Here is a 21,684-nt window from a genome sequence, read left to right as displayed (position 1 = left end):
CTCATACGATTCAATGGCAAAAAACCCTCTTATAACCCTTTTAAGAAATGGGCAAAGGGCCTGAATAGACATAAATCCAAAGAAGACATACAAATGACCAACAAGTGCATGAAAGGTTGCTCAACTACATTAATCATCACAGAAATGCAAATCAAAACCCCTATCATCTCACACCTGTTAAAATGGCTTTTATCAAAAAGACCAAAGATAAGGAGTGTTGGTGAGGATGTAGAGGAAAGGAAACCCTTGTATACTGTTGATGGAAATGTATATTAGTACAATCATTACTGAAAACAGTATAAAGGTTTCTCAAAAAATTAAAAATAGAATTACCATATGATCCAGGCATCCCACTTCTGGGTATATATTGGAAACAAACAAAAGCACTGTCTCTGAGATACCTGCACACCCGTGTTTACTGCAGTACTATTTACAAAAGCTAATGCATGGAAGCAACCATTGAAGGGTGAATGGATAAAGAAAATGTGAGATACATATATATGTATCAGCCATACAAAATAAGGAAATCCTACCATTTGTGACAACATAGATGGAGCTGGACGGCATTATGCTAAGTGAAATAAGTCAGACAGAAAAAGACAAATACTATATGATCTCAATTGTATGTGAACTGTGAAAAAACAAAAAAAAACTCATACAGAGAACAGGTTTGTGGTTGTTTGAGACGGGAGTTGGGAGTTGAGGGAAATGGATGAAAGTGATCAAAAGGTACAGACTTCCAATTGTAAGATAAATTCTAGGATGTAATGCAGAGCATAATGACTACAGTTAACAAAATGATATTGTAGACAGTCACACCTCCGAGATTTGTAGGTTCAGTTCTTGACCACTGCAATAAAGTATTTGCTATAATAAATTTAGTCACAGGAACTTAGGTTTCCCAGTGCATATAAAAGTTACATTTACACTATACCGTAGTCCATGTGTGCAGCAGCATTATGTCTAAAAAAAGTACATACCTTAATTTAAAAATACTTTATTGCTAAAACATGCTAACGATCATCTGATAGTGCAGGGTTGCTACACACCTTCAATTTGCAAAAAACACAGGATCTGTGAAGCACAATAAAGGGAAACTCGATAAAATGGGGTATGCCTTGGGCTTCCCTGGTGGCTCAGTGGTTAAGAATCGGCCTGCCAATGCAGGGGACATAGGTTCGAGCCCTGGTCCAGGAAGATCGCACGTTCCGCAGAGCAACTAAGCCTGTGCTCCACAACTACTGAGCCTGTGCTCCACAAGTACTGAGCCTGTGCTCCACAACTACTGAGCCTGCTCTCTAGAGCCCGTGAGCCACAACTACTGAGCCCGTGTGCCACAGCTACTGAAGCCCACATGCCTAAAGACCGTGCTCCTCAACGAGAAGCCAACGCAGTGAGAAACCCGCACACTGCAACAAAGAGTAGCCCCCACTCGCCGAAACTAGAGAGAGCCCGTGCGCAGCAACCAAAACCCAATGCAGCCAAATAAATAAATAAAATTTATAAAAAACAAAAAAAACAGGGTGTGCCTGTACTTGAAAGTTGCTAATGGAGTAAGTCTTAAAAATTCTTACCACCAAAAAAACCCACCAAAAAACAACAAAAAAGCTGTAACTCTTTGAGGTGATGGATGTTTACTAAACTTACTGTGGTAATAATTTCACAATATGTACATTTATCAAAGCATTATATTGTACAGTCTTATTGTCAATTGTATCTCAGCAAAACTGGAAAATAATTGATTTTCATTGACACTAAAAATATCTCAAAAAAGGGATTAAGTTTGAAGGGGAAGATTTAGTGGGACTATAGCAAAGTCAGAGATAGTACTGACTCACAAGAATTTATACCATGATGTCCTATACAGCTGTCCATTTCTCTAAGCCTCCTTTCTCTAAGCCAGTGCAATGAGAGAAGCTGTTACCTGATTCACAGTCTTTGGAGCAAACTCTCTCTTCAGGGAAAACTACATTTTTCCTGAAACTTAGACCTGAGAGGAATTTCTCCATGGCTCCTTAAATAGAATTCTCTGACCTGAAACATGCTCATTCTGCATAGAATAAGACATTTTGAGGGGTTATTTCCCGTGGTGAATGTAACATAGGCAATATGGCAAACATCATTTACTTGAAATTTGGTCCATACGAACTATGAATTATGCTCTTTGATAAGTTAAATTGTCCAGAGCAGCATATTTTTCACGTGCTGTTCTGCAGATTCCAACAGATCCTTGCAAGTGTCTTAGAGACTTCCTTCAGAGAGATGAGGCATGGGGCTAACTGAAGTGGAAGCAATACAGGCACAAACTGGTTGGGTTCTGTGTACAATTTAAGAACTGCTTTTACTTCTATAAAAAATGTTTGAAAAATCACTTGTCTACAGAAATTTTGGACTATATAACTTTCAGAGAATCATTCCTAATTTTTTGCAAAAATCAGTTTTTTTGATGTAAATAAGGAGTAGGAAATTTAAAGTTGTGGTTTATGGTAAGATCAGAAGTTTTAGTGACAATTAAGAACAGAGCCATATGTTTTATCAGTGAGTTTGATAGTAAAGTTATTGTCTTAGAAAATCAATGATTATAACTGAAATGCATTCCAAATTGGAGGGATGACATTTTTCATAACTGAAGTTATATGCTGAGACCACAAAGGCAGAAACTAACACACCATTGTAAAACAATTATACTCCAATAAAGATGTTAAAAAAAAAGAACCTATAAATGTTTAAAAACGGAGACCAGTGACCTATCATTTATTAATATTTGATAAGCAAAAGCTACTTTGTAGCCTGAGAAATTGAAAGAACAATAATATGCTTTTGAAGTATTTATTAATGTAGTGTTCTTTTGAACTGAAACTGTAGATAAAAATGTCAGTGTGAAAGACAAAAAAAAAACCCCAAACCAAAAAGGAGTTCGATGGTTAATCAGTAAAGGTTTGTAAAATACAAATATGTATTTGTATCTACATATGTATATATGTGTATATGCATGCGTACATATGCATAGACACACACATAAAATATTTCATTCTAAAAGTTGTATATATTTATTCTCCAAATTTAAAAACATAGAGAAGGTAATAAAAATAATCTACAGATTCCACCAATGAGAGATATTTACTCTAACCTGCACTATTACAATCCTGATTTTCCATATATGATATATTTTATAGAATTGAGATTATATCTTTCTAATACTAATTTTAAAACAATGTTATAAAGATTTTCTTTTCCATTAAACACTTATGAACATAATTTTAATGACCGTATAATATACTATTCCATAGCTATAACATTATTCATTGAACCATTCCCTTGTTTTGTGGAATTAAGCTTCCTCCATTTGTTTTTAATATAAATGTATTTATTTATTTATTTATTTTTGGCTGTGTTGGGTCTTTGTTGCTGCATGTGGGCTTTCTCTAGTTGCCCGAAGCAGGGGCTACTCTTTGTTGCAGTGCATGGGCTTCTCATTGAGGTGGCTTCTCTTGTTGCAGACCACAGGCTCTAGGCACACGGGCTTCAGTAGTTGTGGCACACAGGGCTCAGTAGTTGTAGTGCATGGGCTTAGTTGCTCTGCAGCATGTGGGATCTTCCCGGACCAGGGCTCGAACCCATGTCCCCTGCACTGGCAGGCGGATTCTTAACCACGGTGCCACCAGGGAAGTCCTAAGCTTCCTCCATTTTTAAATGTTTATAAAAATGCCATTTAAAAAACGTTTAAAGTATTTGTAGGCATTCTTATGTTCCTGATTGTTTTCTTGGAATGCCTTTCTAAAAATAAAAATCACAAACATATATAACTCAATATCTTGACTTAATTTCTGAGAAAGTGTAGATATTTATAACACACATGCTATGTTTTAGGAGTTACATCTTACCACATATTCACCATCATTGAGTGTTATCTATTAGTTTGCAGATACACAAAGGGAGGTGAGGCCTTAATTTGCATCTCTGTGCTTACAGGTAAGATTGAACATACTTTGTATCATTCAGTTCTGTCTTCTGTGAACTGCCTACTCATTTACCCATTTATCTATTTGAGTCTTAATGTTTATCTCACTCTGAGTTCCTGGTTGTTTTAAATAGTAAACTCTACATTTTTATGATCTGTTTGGATAAAAAGAATATTTGAAAAAACAAAGCAGTAAAAAAAATAATGGGCAGAAGACCTAAACAGACATTTCTCCAAAGACATACACACAGTAAAAACCAAAGATGGCCAATAGGCACATGAAAAGATGCTCAATATTGCTAATTATTAGAGAAGTGCAAATCAAAACTACAATGAGGTACCACCTCACATTGGTCAGAATGACCATCATTAAAAATCTACAAATTAAAAATTCTGGATAGGGTGTGGAGAAAAGGGAACCCTCCTACACTGTTGGTGGGAATGTAAATTGGTGCAGCCACTAAGGAAAACAGTATGGAGGTTCCTTAAAAAACTAAGAATAGAATTGCCATATGATTCAGCAATCCTACTCCTGGGCACATATCCAGAGAAAACTCTAATTCAAAAAGATACATGCACCCCCGTGTTCACAGCAGCACTATTTACAATAGCCAAGACATGGAAGCAACCTAAATGTCCATCAACAGATGAATGGATAAAGAAATATATAATGGAATATTACTCAGCCATAAAGAGAATGAAATAATGCCATTTACAACAACATGGATGGACCTAGAGATTATCATACTAAGTGAAGCAAGTCAGAAAGACAAATACCACACAATATGTGGAATCTAAAATATGACACAAATGAAATTATTTACAAAACAGAAACAGACTCACAGACATAGAAAACAAACTTACAGTTACCAAAGGGGAAACGGGGTGGGGAAGGGATAAATTAGGAGTTTGGAATTAGCAGATACAAACTATTATATATAAAATAAATAACAAGATCCTACTATGTAGCACTGAAAAAAAAGAAGAAAAAAAAGAATATTTTGAGCTATTTCCCTGTCACCTTCCAGTTTCAGTAACAAAAGTATAAAAGAGTGATAAATACGTTTAACATGGTCACAATTTTTTTTTACATCTTTATTAGAGTTTAATTGCTTTACAATGGTGTGTTAGTTTCTGTTTTACAACAAAGTGAATCAGTTATACATACACATATGTTCCCATATCTCTTCCCTCTTGCATCTCCCTCCCTCCCACCCTCCCTATCCCACCCCTCCAGGCGGTCACAAAGCACCAAGCTGATCTCCCTGTGCTATGCGGCTGCTTCCCACTAGCTCTCTACCTTACGTTTGGTAGTGTATATATGTCCATGCCTCTCTCTCGCTTTGTCACAGCTTACCCTTCCCCCTCCCCATATCCTCAAGTCCATTCTCTAGTAGGTCTGTGTCTTTATTCCTGTCTTACCCCTAGGTTCTTCATGACATTTTTTTCCCTTAAATTCCATATATATGTGTTAGCATACAGTATTTGTTTTTCTCTTTCTGACTTACTTCACTTTGTATGACAGACTCTAGGTCCATCCACCTCATTACAAATAGCTCAATTTCTTTTCTTTTTATGGCTGAGTAATATTCCATTGTATATATGTGCCACATCTTCTTTATCCATTCATCCGATGATGGACACTTAGGTTGTTTCCATGTCCTGGCTATTGTAAATAGAGCTGCAATGAACATTTTGGTACATGACTCTTTTTGAATTATGGTTTTCTCAGGGTATATGCCCAATAGTGGGATTGCTGGGTCATATAACATGCTCACAATTTTTGTGGATTGTACTAATCTCTACAGAATATTTGCATTCAAAATTTTAAAAATCTACTAGCTCTGACCTCTGTCCTTGTCTCTTCTCACTTCAAGAAATAATCTTGGAATAAAATGCAGCATGAATTGTGACTTTCCCTAGATGAGATCCAATTTATTCTGTTATAGTAATTGGTTCAGTGGAATAAAACAGAAGCATAATTAAAATCATGGCTATAACCAGAAAGTCTGTATCCGTAGAAGAAAGCATCTGAGTTGTTACCCACTAAGTTGTTACCCACTAATTTTGCTAAGATGAAAATGGATTCATTATCTTTACTAGAATTTTGTAACTTGTATGTGAACTATCTGTGGCTGTGTCAGTATACATATATATGTTTTCAGGGACATGGAAGTGGGAGAAATTACTTTTGCTTTTCATTTCTTAGTTTTTTAATAATCCTATATATGTCATACACGCCTTGAGACCAGAACTTTTTTTCCACAGTTCCGTAGCACATCCATTGAACCTAGCGGATGAACACAGAGTGTTCCAAGCAAGGGGCTCGTACTGATTAGTAAAGCTCTAGCCATAAATAAGAGGCCTTAGCTGTAAGTAGCAGTTTCCAGAGAGGGAGGTAGTGAGTTCTACCAACCCTGTATCATCAGTAAGAGTACTCCCTAAAACATGGTAGTTGGGGGGAAGATGGGAGTCATATTACTTTATATTCTCTGAGATTTCCAACGTGTATTTTTAGAGCATCTTTCTCTCTAGAACTAGTGCTACTTATAATATTGCTTCAGAACTTCAATTTATGTTGATATTGTCCAAACCACCTTAATTTCTTTCAAGTGGAACTGCCCCTTTGAAAGAATAGCTTACAAAAGAAAAGGATTAGTTACACCAACAATTCAAAAACAGCTACCTTCTAAATCAGTGAATCTCTTTGTCTTGATTATTTTGATAAGGCTCTCTTCATTTACATAACTTTTCCCTTCCTGCAGTCAGTTCAGTTACCTTATTTTCTTGTTTTATAACTCTGCTAACAGGTACATCATTTATAATCCATGAAACCAGCTCCCCTATTCAGTTTTGTTTGTTTTTATCTCCATCTCCCTTTGCCTTAAATGCCATTTGGAAATCAGGTATTTTTAATGAAATTGTTGCTTTCTTATCAGTTGTGACACTTTCAGATTCTTACTCAAAAGGGCTGAGGCCACTGAGACCTCTGTAATAGTGCTGCAATTTTAAAAATTGATTTAATTTTGACTTCTTTCAAAAATTAATAGCTATGCTGAAGTTGGGGCTATAGTCTTATATTTGTAATTTTAGTTTACCTGAAAAAAGAAATAGTGTTGACAGCCTGATAAATGCATACTATGTTGGTAAAAGAAAAGATATTCTAATTTCTAAGACCAAACTAGCTCTGTGTGATATAGATAAACCAGCTTCTCATTTCAAGATCAGTCATAACCTGGGCTGCCAGAGACTGACTGAGGAGATAATTTAATAAATGAGTGCCAGAGGGAGTTCAATGAACTTTATATGAAAGGACCTGAGAATGGAATTTCCTAGGGTGAGTCCATCCCATGTCACTAGGGCAAGGACAAGCCCCAGGAGTGGATTATGAGAACCATGAAGTGTCTTTCTAGGAGGGGCTATACACATGTGCTGGGGAATGAAACTCCACCATTAACCACACAGAGTTTTATGCCCATTGGCACTTTCCTCCCTTAACTCCTGTATTTGAAGAAATAACTTTCTATTTGATGACCACCCACAGCAGATATTTAAAAATGTATTATTCAACAAGTGCATTTAATTTGCACCCTAATATTCTCCAAAGTCAAAATTATTGGTTTTCTTTCCCATTTTTTAGAATGTTTGGTTTGACATTATGTACCCCAAGGAATGTATATCACTGAATTGTATCACGGAGACAAGTGTAATACAAATGTTTTCCTTTTTCAAATTCTACTTTACTGAAGAAACAAAGAAAAAAACCTGTATAAAACATACATAAATTATATTTTCACAAGGGAACCTCCCAGTTAAACTGGTGACAGGGCATAGCTAAACACAGAATTATGCAAGAAACTAGGGTCTGAAAAATGTTGGTTTTTCTCGACACATTTGTAATAGGCACATCTGTCAATCAGAATGAACCTAAGAGAAGAAGGACTATGTAGTGTTTAATCATATATATAGCAGTTAAGTTAATCATATGCTAACAGAATACACTATGAAATTTTTTCTTGCTATACGTTTTATGGAAGAACCATCTTTCTCTGATCCCCTAGAGAAAAGTTATCTCAATATAGCAGTAAATATACGTTTTTATTTTTTCAAAGAGAGAAAAAAATATTTTTGTCTTCATGACTGTTTCCAATTTTGCATCCGTTTCTAAATGTAAACAATTCTAAAAATGACAGTCAACTTGTTTTTTAATCTTTCTTTTCCCAAACTGCTGTGAGACTGTTGTGCCATGAATAAAAGAAGACAGCAAGGGCTTTATCTGTAAGGTAGAAGTTCTAAAGACAAGGAAGTCTGTCTATTAGCTCCCAGGTTTGCATAACTTAGGTTGTTCCAGTAAGGCGTATTTCATTTTATTTCTTTCTTCCAAACTTTATGTTTCAACTGTCTCCAAAACTTTTTACTCCCATGGATTGATGGAAGAATGCACATGTGTAAGGGGAGGGGCTGGGGGCTGTATGGGTATAGCCCTTCCATCTGTGAGAATCATATTATGCTCTCATGGAATATATATATATGTGTCTGATAATGATATATTATAATTAAACAAGTGATCTTTAATTATTCCAGTTTCAGTTTTGAGAAAGTGTTGTGTCAGAAATATCTTTGTTTCTCATACACAAGCACATTTTTTTTTTTTTTTTTTTTTGCGGTACGTGGGCCTCTCACTGTTGTGGCCTCTCCCGTTGCGGAGCACAGGCTCTGGACGCGCAGGCTCAGCAGCCATGGCTCACGGGCCCAGCCGCTCCGCGGCATGTGGGATCCTCCCGGACCGGGGCACGAACCCGTGTCCCCTGCATCGGCAGGCGGACTCTCAACCACTGCGCCACCAGGGAAGCCCAAACATGTTTTTTTTTTGGTTTTTGTTTTTTGTTTTTTTAACATCTTTATTGGAGTATAATTGCTTTACAATGTTGTGTTAGTTTCTGCTATATAACAAAGTGAATCAGCTATATGTATACATATATCCCCATATCGCCTCCTTCTTGCATCTCCCTCCCACCCTCCCTATCCTACCCCTCTAGGTGGTCACAAAGCACCAAGCTGATCTCCCTGCGCTGTGCGGCTGCTTCCCACTAGCTATCTATTTTACATTTGGTAGTGTATATATGTCCATGCAAACAAGGTTTTGATTTCAACTCTGACACTTACTTGCTGGGTAGCCTTGGGCAATCACTTACGATCTCTGAGCTTTAGTTTCTCCATCTGTAAAATGGGGATAATACCCATCTTGCAGGATTGCCTTGAGGACTGTAGAAAATCTGTACTTAGCATAATGTATAATACCAAAGGATTGCTTTAAAAGGGCAGTTTTTGTCATTATTTGTGGCGTTTTTAAATGAAGACCTTTAATGTATCAAAGTCATCTATTATCTAGGTCACCTTCTCCACCCAAACTTTTCTCCCCTTGTTAGCAGGCAGCATAGTGATTAAGCATGTAGGCTCTGACTGACATGGTCTGGGTTCAAATCTTGGTTCTACCACCTACTGTTATGTGACCTTGAAGAAATTCTTTTATTTTTTTATTGAAGTAGAGTTGATTTACAATGTCATGTTAGTTTCAGGTATACAGCAGAGTCATTCATAGATATCTGAATATATATATATATATATATTCTTTTTCAGATTCTTTTCCCTTATTGGTTATTACAAAATATTGAGTATAGTTCCCTGTGCTATACTATAGGTCCTTGTCGGTTATCTGCTTTATACAGAGTAGTGTGTATGTGTTAGTCCGAAACTTTGGTGACCATAAGGCTATGTCTGTGGGTCTATTTCTGTTTTGTAAATAAGTTCATTTGTATCTGTTTTTAGATTCCACGTATAAGGGATATCATATGATATTTGTCTTTCTCTGTCTGACTTACTTCACTTAGGATGAGAATTTCTAGTTTCATCCATGTTGCTGAAATGGCATTATTTCATTCTTCCTTATGGCTGAGTAATATTCCATTGTATATATATACCACATCTTCATTATCCATTCGTCAATGCACATTTAGGTTACTTTCATGTCTTGGCTATTGTAAATACTGCTGCAGTGAACAATGGGGTGCATGTATCTTTTTGAATTAGAGTTTTCATTTTTCCAGGATGTATGCCCAGGAGTGGAATTGCAAGATCATATGGTAGCTCTATTTTTAGTTTTTTAAGGAACCTCCATACTGTTCTCCGTAGTAGCTATACCAATTTACATTCCTACCAACAGTGTAGGAGGGTTCCTTTTTCCCCACACCCTCTCCAGCCTTTATTATTTGTAGACTTTTTGATGATGGCTGAAGAAATTCTTAAGCCCTTTTGTGCTCACCTGTAAAATGAGAATGTCCTAGTTCTTACCTTGTATGTCTCAACCTTGTATGATGGTTGTAGCAATTAATGAGATGAAATGAATTAATAATCAATAAAAGCACTTTCTAAAAATACACCCCTGCTAGAATATACTCAGTAGGAGATCAGGTGCCTTGTCTGTCTTGTTTACCCCTGTATCTCCACTCTTTGAATGGTGCCTGGGATTTAATGGGCATTCAATGTGTGGTGATTTGACAGATGAAGGGACAGTGCCTCTCACACACAATACATGGTCATTATCTGTCTTACCGTTCTTCACATACGCCTTCCTCTAGATCTGTGTGTTCTCTTCTCTATTATCTGAACACTCAGTTCCCAGCCTTCTGCTCTTACCTAGGAGCAGCCCCTCAGTTGAAATGTTTTTCTCTTTTTTTCTGTCTGTCCAAAGTTACCTAGTTCTCTGAGATCCGTACCTTCTTAAAGAAGTCAACCTTATAAAGTTTCTGATCTTACAGTTTGTCTCTTGGGTTTTGACTTTTGACTGTGATCACTTTAGATTTTGTGTATATTATCAACTCCCCTTGCCTTAATTTGACACCAAAAAGTATGTGTGTTGGGGGAGATGAAGGGAAAGGATTGTATTACCTTTGTATCAATCATAATGTATTACTTGGTTCTCATATTAGTTTTCTATTGCTGCTGTACCAACTTAACACAAATTTAGTGGCTTAAAACAAAATGAAGTTTTTATTTTACAGTTTTGGAGTTCAGAAGTGTGAAATGGATCTTACTGGGCTAAAATCAAGGTACCAGTAGAAATACGTTCCTTTCTGGGGGCTCTAAGAAAAAATAAATTTTCTTGCCTTTCAAAGCTTTTAGAGGCTGCCTGCATTCCTTGGCTCATGGACTCTTCTATCTTCAAACCTAGAAGTAGCCAGTTGGGTCTTTCTCATATCACGTCACTCTGAGACTGACTCTTCTGCCTCTCTCTTCCATATTTTAGGACACTTGTGATTACTTTGGGCTCACCTTGATAATCCTGGATAGTCTCTGTAATAGAAGGTCAACTGAGTAGCAACCCTAATTATATCTGCTACCATATTTTAATGTCTCTTCAATGTAACCTAATCTATACACAAGTTCTGAGACAGAGGATATGGATATTTTTTGCAGCCCATCATTCTGCCTACCACATTTCTCTATTTTTAAGATTATTCTTTATAGTCAGCTAAGACAACCTGACTGAGAGCTTAGCTCTGCCACATTCCTGGCACTAGTTCATTCACTAATTGGGAATAATTTGGGCTACGAAATTCTAGTACTTAAAAAACTCAGTCAAATGTCTCGCCATAGAGATCTTAACTTGTTTGACCAAGATCTCACCTTGTAGCCAATTTCTTGCATGGATTTTACTATTTTAATTCTCCCAGTCTTTTTTTTTTTTTTTAACATCTTTATTGGAGTATAATTGCTTTACAATGGTGTGCTAGTTTCTGCTTTATAACAAAGTGAATCAGTTATACATATACATATGTTCCCATATCTCTTCCCTCTTGCATCTCCCTCCCTCCCACCCTCCCTATCCCACCCCTCTAGGTGGTCACAAACCACCTAGCTGATCTCCCCATGCTATGCGGCTACTTCCCACTAGCTATCTATTTTACGTTTCGTAGTGTATATTTGTCCATGCCACTCTCTCACTTTGTCACAGCTTCCCATATCCTTAAGTCCATTCTCTAGTAGGTCTCTGTCTTTATTCCCATCTTGCCCCTAGGTTCTTCATGACTTCTTTTTTCTTTTCTTAGATTCCATATATATGTGTTAGCATACAGTATTTGTTTTTCTCTTTCTGACTTACTTCACTCTGTATGACAGACTCTAGGTCTATCCATCTCACTGCAAATAACTCAGTATTCTTTCTTTTTATGGCGGAGTAATATTCGATTGTATATATGTGCCACATCTTCTTTATCCATTCATCTGTTGATGGACACTTAGGGTGCTTCCATGTCCTGGCTATTGTAAGTAGAGCAGCAATGAACATTTTGGTACATGACTCTTTTTTAATTATGGTTTTCTCAGGATATATGCCCAGTAGTGGGATTGCTGGGTCGTATGGTAGTTCTATTTTTAGTTTTTGAAGGAATCTCCATAGTGTTCTCCATAGTGGCTGTATCAATTTACATTACCACCAAAAGTGCAAGAGTGTTCCCTTTTCTCCACACCCTCTCCAGCATTTATTGTTTCTAGATTTTTTGATGATGGCCATTCTGACCAGTGTGAGATGATATCTCATTGTAGTTTTGATTTGCATTTCTCTAATGATTAGTGATGTTGAGCATCCTTTCATGTGTTTATTGGCAATCTGTATACCTTCTTTGGAGAAATGTCTATTTAGGTCTTCTGCGCATTTTTGGATTGGGTTGTTTGCTTTTTTGATACTGAGCTGCATGAGCTGCTTGTCAATTTTGGAGATTAGGCCTTTGTCAGTTGCTTCATTTGCAAATATTTTCTCCCATTCTGAGGGTTGTCTTTTGGTCTTGTTTATGGTTTCCTTTGCTGTACAAAAGCTTTTAAGTTTCATTAGGTCCCATTTGTTTATTTTGTTTTTATTTCCATTTCTCTAGGAGGTGGGTGAAAAAGGATCTTGCTGTGATTTATGTCATAGAGTGTTCTGCCTATGTTTTCCTCTAAGAGTTTGATAGTGTCTGACCTTACATTTAGGTCTTTATTCCATTTTGAGTTTATTCTTGTGTATGGTGTTAGGGAGTGTTCTAATTTCATACGTTTACATGTACCTGTCCAGTTTTCCCAGCACCACTTATTGAAGAGGTTGTCTTTTCTCCACTGTATATTCTTGCCTCCTTTATCAAAGATATAAGGTGACCATATGTACGTGGGTTTATCTCTGGGCTTTCTATACTTTTCCATTGATCTATCTTTCTGTTTTTGTGCCAGTACCATACTGCCTTGATTACTGTAGCTTTGTAGTATAGTCTGAAGTCAGGGAGCCTGATTCCTCCAGCTCCTTTTTCTTTCTCAAGATTGGTTTGGCTATTCGGGGTCTTTTGTGTTTCCATACAAATTGAAATTTTTTGTTCTAGTTCTGTGAAAAATGCCAGTGGTAGTTTGATAGGGATTGCATTGAATTTGTGGATTGCTTTGGGTATTAGAGTGATTTTTACAGTGTTGATTCTTCCAATCCAAGAACATGGTATATCTCTCCATCTATTTGTATCATCTTTAATTTCTTTCATCAGTGTCTTATAAATTTCTTCATACAGGTGTTTTGTCTCGTTAGGTAGGTTTTTTCCTATTCTTTTTCTTGCAATGGTAAATTGGAGTATAATCTTTAAAAATTGTGAATCACTATGTTGTATACCTGAAACTTATATAATATTATAAATCAGCTATACCCTCAATTTAAAAAAAAAGGGGAATTGGCAAATCGATGTATGGTATATCCATAGGAAGGAATATAAACCATAGTTAAAGTAACAAATATACTTCTTCATATACTAACATAAAATGACCCTGAAACATATTATTAACTGTAAAAAAGGAACTTTTAAAAATGTTAAGTACAAAAGTATCCATTTATTAAAACACAACCATAAATTTGTTCAGCTGTATATGTAGCAACATATGCTCTGCTCAAAACACTCACGAAACTGTTGCTGTTTAAAGAAAGAAACAACTTAGGATGTCAGTAACTTTGCTGATTTGGGCCTTATGATAGAATTTGATCAATGATGGCTATTAGTTCATATCTGGAGGCCAAATAAATTTTGGCCATCACATTGTTTTGTTTGTTTGCTTTTTAAATTGAGCAATTATTAAATAAAACATGAGAGTCACATAAAAAAAAAACCAACCCAGAATTACCATCCTCTCTTAAAAATTAGATTTGGCAGCAGTAGATTGAAATTCTGCAAGGCAGGCTGTACCTTCAAGCCCACCACAATATTTATTGATCCTTTTACTCATTTCCATTATCTCCGTGGCACCTGTACGTTTGTGAGTTCTATGTCTTTGACTGTTTTCATTATCACTATATTTAATATCTAAAAGCCTTGACTTAGTACACTTCCTTGGATGCTAATGTACTGCTAGAACTGATGGCACCTCTGGAAAATGATGAAGTAAACTTTTTCTAGTACTCCCTAATGGGTGTTTTTCTTTTATATATATTAATGACTCCGGCTTCCATCCCAGAGTGCCAGGCACATCAGGGAGTGTCAATGAAAGAATAAATGAATGAAAAAATAAGTGAAATCGGTGGCTGTGGAATAGAATAAAGGCAGCTGGTTAGATCTTTGGTCTCATTAGCTAAATGTTATCATTGAACTGAACATCTATAGCTGTGGTTGCATACTCTAGAGCAGTTGGAGTCTTAGGAGATAACCTAATGTGATTAAAGTTTCTTACCTCTTTGTGTGGCAACAGAAGTGTCCTTTGAGTAGCTACTTAGAGAATCATGAGTTCCTGGCTCTTGATGTAAATCAGAACCAATTTGGTAGAAAAACCATAAAAGTGAAATCTACTAGTTAGGTAATCCTGTGTTAAACCTAAATGAGTAGGTCAAAATCCAAGCCCATCATTCCAGTTTTCAAAGATGAGATGAAGAGTTTCTGTTACTTTCTCTCATTCTGGGAAGTCTTTAGGTTTAACTTCAGAAGTAAATGAATTTGAAATAAAGCTGTAGGCTAACATTCCACTGTCTCAGCTGACTCTACAAATCAGTTGAGTACCCTGACAATGGGGGTGTTTCCCTTCAATTAGATCTAATTGAAAACCCATGTGTCTCTTAATTTGCCTTAGACATTTCCTGTATGTAAGGTATTATTAACTTGGGAAGTGAATATACAGAAAATCAGGACCCATTCATTAAAATTTAAACTTTTATCAGATTCCATTTCTAAATACAGAGAAAGCAACTTAATTAAGTATGTAATTTATGTTTTAACATTTTCATTTGATCTGTCACTTTTTCTTTGAGCTAAATGGCCCCAGCATACACACAGGGAGACCAGCAAGAAAGTGAAGTCTTACTTTTTAATTAGAGAAAATGTGTTAAATGGATATAAAGTAATTTGAATACAGCAGAGACCTCTTAAATCTCTATCAATAAATCTGGAACTGCAGCAGGTCTATCTCTGCACCATACATTTAGTTAAAGTTGGGTTAGAATTACGACAGTGAAATGAATATGTAACTAATGCAATCAAGTGTCAATAATTCATGAGAAAGTAATTCCTTAATGTTCATGACTCAATAATTTAAGATTTTTTTAAACTTGATAATAGGACCAATGAGGTCTTCATAGGTGAAAAAATAAGGAAATTCAGTACCTGCTCCAAGTATTGTTATTTCTTGAGTTCATCTAATTTTCCTGCTATTTATTTTGTGGGGAGAAAAAGAGTTGTTTTGGTAATGGTCTGTTTCTATTTGGTGTTTCTGTAGATTCCACACAAAAATTATTTCCTACATAATTAATGATCAGTTTGGTTCTGATTACATATTAAACATTTAAGTAAAATTTTCAGTCATTCAACTAGTTGGATCATCATCTATAACACAGATTTATTACATGTGGGGATTTATTTTGAGAAGCAATGATAAGTGTAAAAGGATATAGTCAGGGTTTTATAAATATCCATTTTGGCTTTGTCTATTTTATAGGCAACATTTTTTTCTAGAGACATTTATTTGAAAATGCTAACCAATCTATATTACCTATGCTACAAAGGGGAAAAAAATTTGGTAAGATATAAAAGGGTAAAAGTGTGTTTTATTTCAACTTGACATTTCACTATATACTCTCTTTGCTAGAAAATTTAAAGAAAGACCAGTAAAATACGTGTGTTTTCATCTCTTTTTACATACTTTTCAGTCACCACTGTTTTTATTTCTCCTTAATCCAGTGTTCCATGTGTTATAAGAGTTCTGTCCAACACTATAAAAGTGTCGTTATTTACATCACTCTTCATATTAGATGTTCAAGAGTCCTTTGAAAAAATTTTAAATGATTTGTATCTGCTAGAGTCTCTTACCTACATGTTTATTTCAGCTCCTTAGAAAATTCTAACAGTTTTTCCCTCACTCAGAAATAGTGTTGGCGGGCTTCCCTGGTGGCGCAGTGGTTGGGAGTCCACCTGCCGATGCAGGGGTCACGGATTCGTGCCCCAGTCCGGGAAGATCCACATGCCGTGGAGTGGCTGGGCCCGTGAGCCATGGCCGCTGAGCCTGTGCATCTGGAGCCTGTGCTCCACAACGGGAGAGGCCACAACAGTGAGAGGCCCGCGTACCGCAAAAAAAAAAAAAAAAAAAAAAAAAAGAAATAATGTTGGCTTTTATCCTTTAAATTGTTATTTAAGTTACATGAAACATGCTGAATTTAGCAATGTGCTTAGAGGGAGAAGAGAAGGTTGTTTAACTTAATCCAAGCTAAATTCCAAGTGCAAAGCACTCCCAAGACAATACTGAATTACCCTAGGTAAATAAAAGGTATCGAGTTACCCAGGAGAGTAGCCCTTACAGAAGTTTTAATGTCATTAGTGTTACACCTTGTCTTTATCTAGTCTGGGTTGAAGACCAACAGTAGTTTTCACAAATAGTACAGAAGCCGAAGCTGTCCTCTGTGCACTCTTTCTGTATCCCTAGTACTGTACCATTTCTCACAGTGTGGTCTGTGGCTAACTTGTTTTAGACTGTCTCACCTAGAATTCTTGTTTAAAATGCTTGTTATCAGGTATCCTTCAAGACCCAGTAAATCACTCATCCATGTCCAAGATCAGACCTGGGAACTTCCATTTTAACAAGCTTCTAAGGTGGTTTTTAGACACCCCAAATTTTAGAAACACTTCATACAATCTTCTCTGATAGCTAAAATCTTCTCAGCAAATTTTTAAGCTGTGAGTCAGGATGTAAGCCAGAGGAGTTGGAAATAAATCCTCGGATATGTCAATATCTTTAATTTTGAGATTTGAGTAATGAGGGAGTAATGAAGAAATGATGATGTCAGTGTCACTGAAAAGTTTTTTTTTTTTTTTTTGCGGTACGCGGGCCTCTCACCGTTGTGGCCTCTCCCGCTGCGGAGCACAGGCTCCGGAAGCTCAGGCTCAGCGGCCGTGGCTCACGGGCCCAGCCGCTCCGTGGCATGTGGGATCCTTCCGGACCAGGGCACAAACCCGTGTCCCCTGCATCGGCAGGTGGACTCTCAACCACTGCGCCACCAGGGAAGCCCCTGAAAAGTTTTGATAACGCTCTGCATCCTGAAGAATGACAATTCTACACAAATTCTATGTGTCTGAATAAAAAAAGTGTCTATGGGTAAAATATGAAGGTACTTAAGTTTTTGACTATATCTCTAGGTTCACAATGTGCTACTACTACTCAAAGGATCCATTGCATCATTTATACTTGTAAATTGCGGACTCATTTACTTTTTCAGGTTAAAAATGAAGTCAGTGCGTTTTCTTTACATTTTGATATTTTGATTTCTGTACTTTATCACTAATTATGAAATATGAGGATTTGATATTTTTTATTAAAATAAATTTAAGCATCAGCATAGAGCTGAACAAAAATTCTCACTCTGCTGTTTATCCCTAAATTAAAATCGATTTAGCAGTATTCTGGTATACAAATTGTATGGGAATGAGCCACCAGAACAGAAATTTTAGGATCTTTCTCCGATTTTTTTTTTTTACTAATTCCAGTCTTCCTTGCGGTCAGTGCGCTGTACACAGCTTGGATGGGACTGCTCAAAGGTAGGTTCTGGGAACTGATGAGAGCAGATTAGTCAGTTCTTATCATTACTACTTCATTCCTGAAATCTGCCTTGTTCTGGTAGACGTACTAGGAGAAACAGTTTATCATTCCCTCCTACAGTCAGAGTCTGGTGGCCTTTAATCTTCCAAATCCCAGAGTACCTGAGACCCAGCCCAAAATATCTGCAGGCCATGAAGATATAAAAAAGGAAAATTATTCTATCCAGGTCTTTAATCGATTCGTCTATATGACTGTCAGCGGGTTGGTGCACAAGGCCTCAGACAAGAATATTGCTTTCAGCAAACTTAACAAATTAAGTGAGATTGAGATTCAACTTTACAAATATGATTCCAATTTATAGCTATTTGGAGAAAGTATTTTATTCTTAATGCCTCAAAGCCACAAAATATCATAGTGAGAATGTTTATTGCTAAATGTGTCAGATTATCATGTGTGTTTGCAGTACAACATCCTTAATTAAGAAACAGCTTATCAGATGTCAAATCCCAGTGCCACAATTTATTACCTATCTGACTTTTGTAACGGACTGATGAGGATCAGAATATGCCACCCCAAAATATCCTTCATTGGTGTAAGGATTATTTTAGCTGAAGGCAATTGTGGAGCAGCAGGTGAAGGAAAAACTAAAAGGAGAGCATAAGCGTCCCTTTTGTAAAGGAAATTAACATTTATAATGGAAATTTCCATTTGTAAAGGTGTCTCTGGTTCCTCTAACAGGGAGGGGGAGGACTCTTAATAACTCTTAACAATGGAGAAGGCACTGATTTAAATCTGCATTACCATCCTTACTAAATAACCCTTGTTTAACATTTTTTTGATAAATTTTCTGGTCTCCTTCCTGTCACTTACCTCCCCTTCTCCAGAAACCCCAAACCCTTTTTGTCTTTGTCTACCCTAAGATGGTATATACGTTAGGGGAACCACTGACCTAAAATGCCCACCCTTGCCAGGCATGATAGTTATCTTACAACAGGAAATCCTGGTAAGGAACACGGAACTAACAAGCTACCACCAACTGGAAGAATTAGGGAAAAGTCAAAAGGAGAGAGGAGGTGCCAACCTCTGTGTCCTACCAACCTTCCAGAATCCACCTGTCTGGAACTGGTCTTGGCTGAGTGATGCGTGCACCACCAGGAATGACCCTGAGTCAGAATGACTGGCCAGAGACAACCCGGAAACTAACCCCATTACCATAAAACCTGAGACTGCAAGCCACGTGGCAGAGCAGTTCTCCTGGCTTCCCTTGCCCTATTGCTGTCTGCCCAGGCACCCCTTCACAGTAGAGTCTCTTGCTTTGTCAGCACGTGTGTCTCCTCAGACAATTCATTTCTGAGTGTTAGACAATGCCCACTCTCGGGCCCTGGAAAGGGTCCCCTTCCTGCAACATATATACCCCTCAAATTCTGACTTTCTCCTTGAATCACACTTCCTTGTGAATTCCTGTGTGTATGCACATGCTTAAATCTGTTTTTTTCTCTTGTTATCTGTTTTTATCACTTTGATGTCCCAGCCATTGAAATTAGAAAGGTAGAGGAAGAGTTTTCTTTCCTCCCTTATAGTACATTAACATTTCTAAAACTTAGCTCATTAGAATAAAATTTTTATCTATCTCTTAGGGCATGTGTAAGAATTAAGATTGTTACCAAACCAAACTCACGTCAGCTCTCCTGATGTGCAGCAAAGCCAATCTACTGACACCAGGTTGTAGTGAAGGAAAGTACAGCATTTATTGCAGGGTGCCAAGCAAGGAGAACAGGCAGCTCATGCTCAAAAGACCCAACTCCCTGATGGCTTTCAGGCAAGGGGACATTTCAGGCAACTTTAGGGCTGAGGGTCCATGATCAGCTCATGGACATTCTTCATTGGTTTGTGATGAGGTAATAGGGTGATGTTTTGGAAACCTTAATCATCAGCCTTCTGGTTCCAACCAGTCTGGGGTCTATGTGCTGTGCTGTGGTCAGCATGTAGTCAACATTCTCCACTGGGTGGGCATATTAGCTTCTGCAAAACAACTCAAAGGTATATGTCAGATTGTTATGTATATCTCTGAGGGGGAATTGGGAGTTCTGTGACTCTGCCTTATCACTGAACTGTTTAAGCAATTATTACTTTTCTTGCTTAACTATTTTTCTTTTGTGTCTGCATTTCTTCACTTCTCTAATTAGTAACTGCTTGAGTCTGCTCTTTGGAACTCAGGGAAGGCCTAAGAGACTAAAGCCTTTTTTCTACAAACAAGAAACAGGGGACATGGAGGGGCTTTTGTACCTGGGACAGGGTCCTGCTCAGTTTCAATTTCCCCTTTTCTTTGATACTCCTCAGTCCTGCGGGGAACAGGGACTGGACAAGAAAGGGAATAAAGTTTTGGACAGAGAGGTTAATCATAAACTAGGTAGGGGAACTCAGCTTTAAGGGGATTTGGTTTCAAAATTGAAATACATCCAAAACTTTTAACAGTACCTAACTGATAAATTAAAGCTTAATATAAAATGACTATTATTGTTATCATCATTATTAGAGTAATGCAGTGATAACACTTCTCTACCACAAAATCAGGCTAGGTTGGCGCTTTCATTGGTCTTTTGTTCTAGCTGTCTACACTAAGTGTTAAAAAATATTGGACTGTATGTCTTCTTTATATGTTAGAGTTTAAACTAAGAAATAATTCATCATAGGTAGAATGCTATAAAGTAGTACATGTTAATTTAAAAATTAATCTTATTTATATTTTAATTGAAAGAAACAAAAGAATTATGTAGCATCTTTTGAGTGTGTTAATATTTTCAGTGCAGTTCAGGTCATTCCATTTTTCTTGTATTCACCTTGATGTGAGGCATGATTAGATTAGTTTCAGAAAGCAGGCCCAGCAAATTCCCATGAATCTAAGTTATTGACTTGGAATTTTATAAAATTATGTGTTTTAAAAGTGTTGACTGAAAAAAAAATTGCACAAGCCGAGAGTTGTGAGTTAAGTTTTATCTGGGGCAACATGAAGACTATAGCCTGGGAGATGGCAGTTCAGATAGCTCTGAGAAACTTCCCCAAAGAGATAGAGGGGAGGGTCAGTGTTATACATGACTTTAGTGAAGGGGGGGTGGGTGGTACCTGCAGTCAAGCACACATTTTGGCAGAGGCTTGCTGCCAGTCACGAGGAGCACATGTCACCATTAATGATTTTAGTGCTTTTCTAAATACGAGGAGATGCAAGAATTGGGCTCATAAAATCTTCTCCTGAAAATATCTAGCTACCTGAAGCCCTGTTCTGCCAGTTTTTCCCAGGGCACAGAGTACCTCAATCCTGATCTCTGCTCTGAACTCCTTTCAGGGGGTCTTGAAGGGGTCAGCAGCTGCAGTGGCTCATGATTTATTCCTTGTAGAGGTAGATGGCAAGTGCCAATTTGTCGTTGGCAAAAGCTAAAAGGGACTCTTAGCTCCATCAATATGGATTGTTCCTTGGATTAATTTGGGACACTGAACATTTCTAAGAGAGTCAAAATATATATTAGCATATTTCAGTTGCTGAAATATCATATTGTAATGAATATATTCAACTTTATTTCCCCAGTGTTTCTCACATTTAACTACAACTCCATTTATCTCCTATATTCATTTATTTATTTTACAAAATA

This window comes from Leucopleurus acutus, assembly GCF_964270905.1.
Source record: "Leucopleurus acutus genome assembly, chromosome: 6".
Lineage (NCBI taxonomy): Eukaryota > Metazoa > Chordata > Mammalia > Artiodactyla > Delphinidae > Leucopleurus > Leucopleurus acutus.
This window is presented reverse-complemented; position numbering follows the sequence as displayed.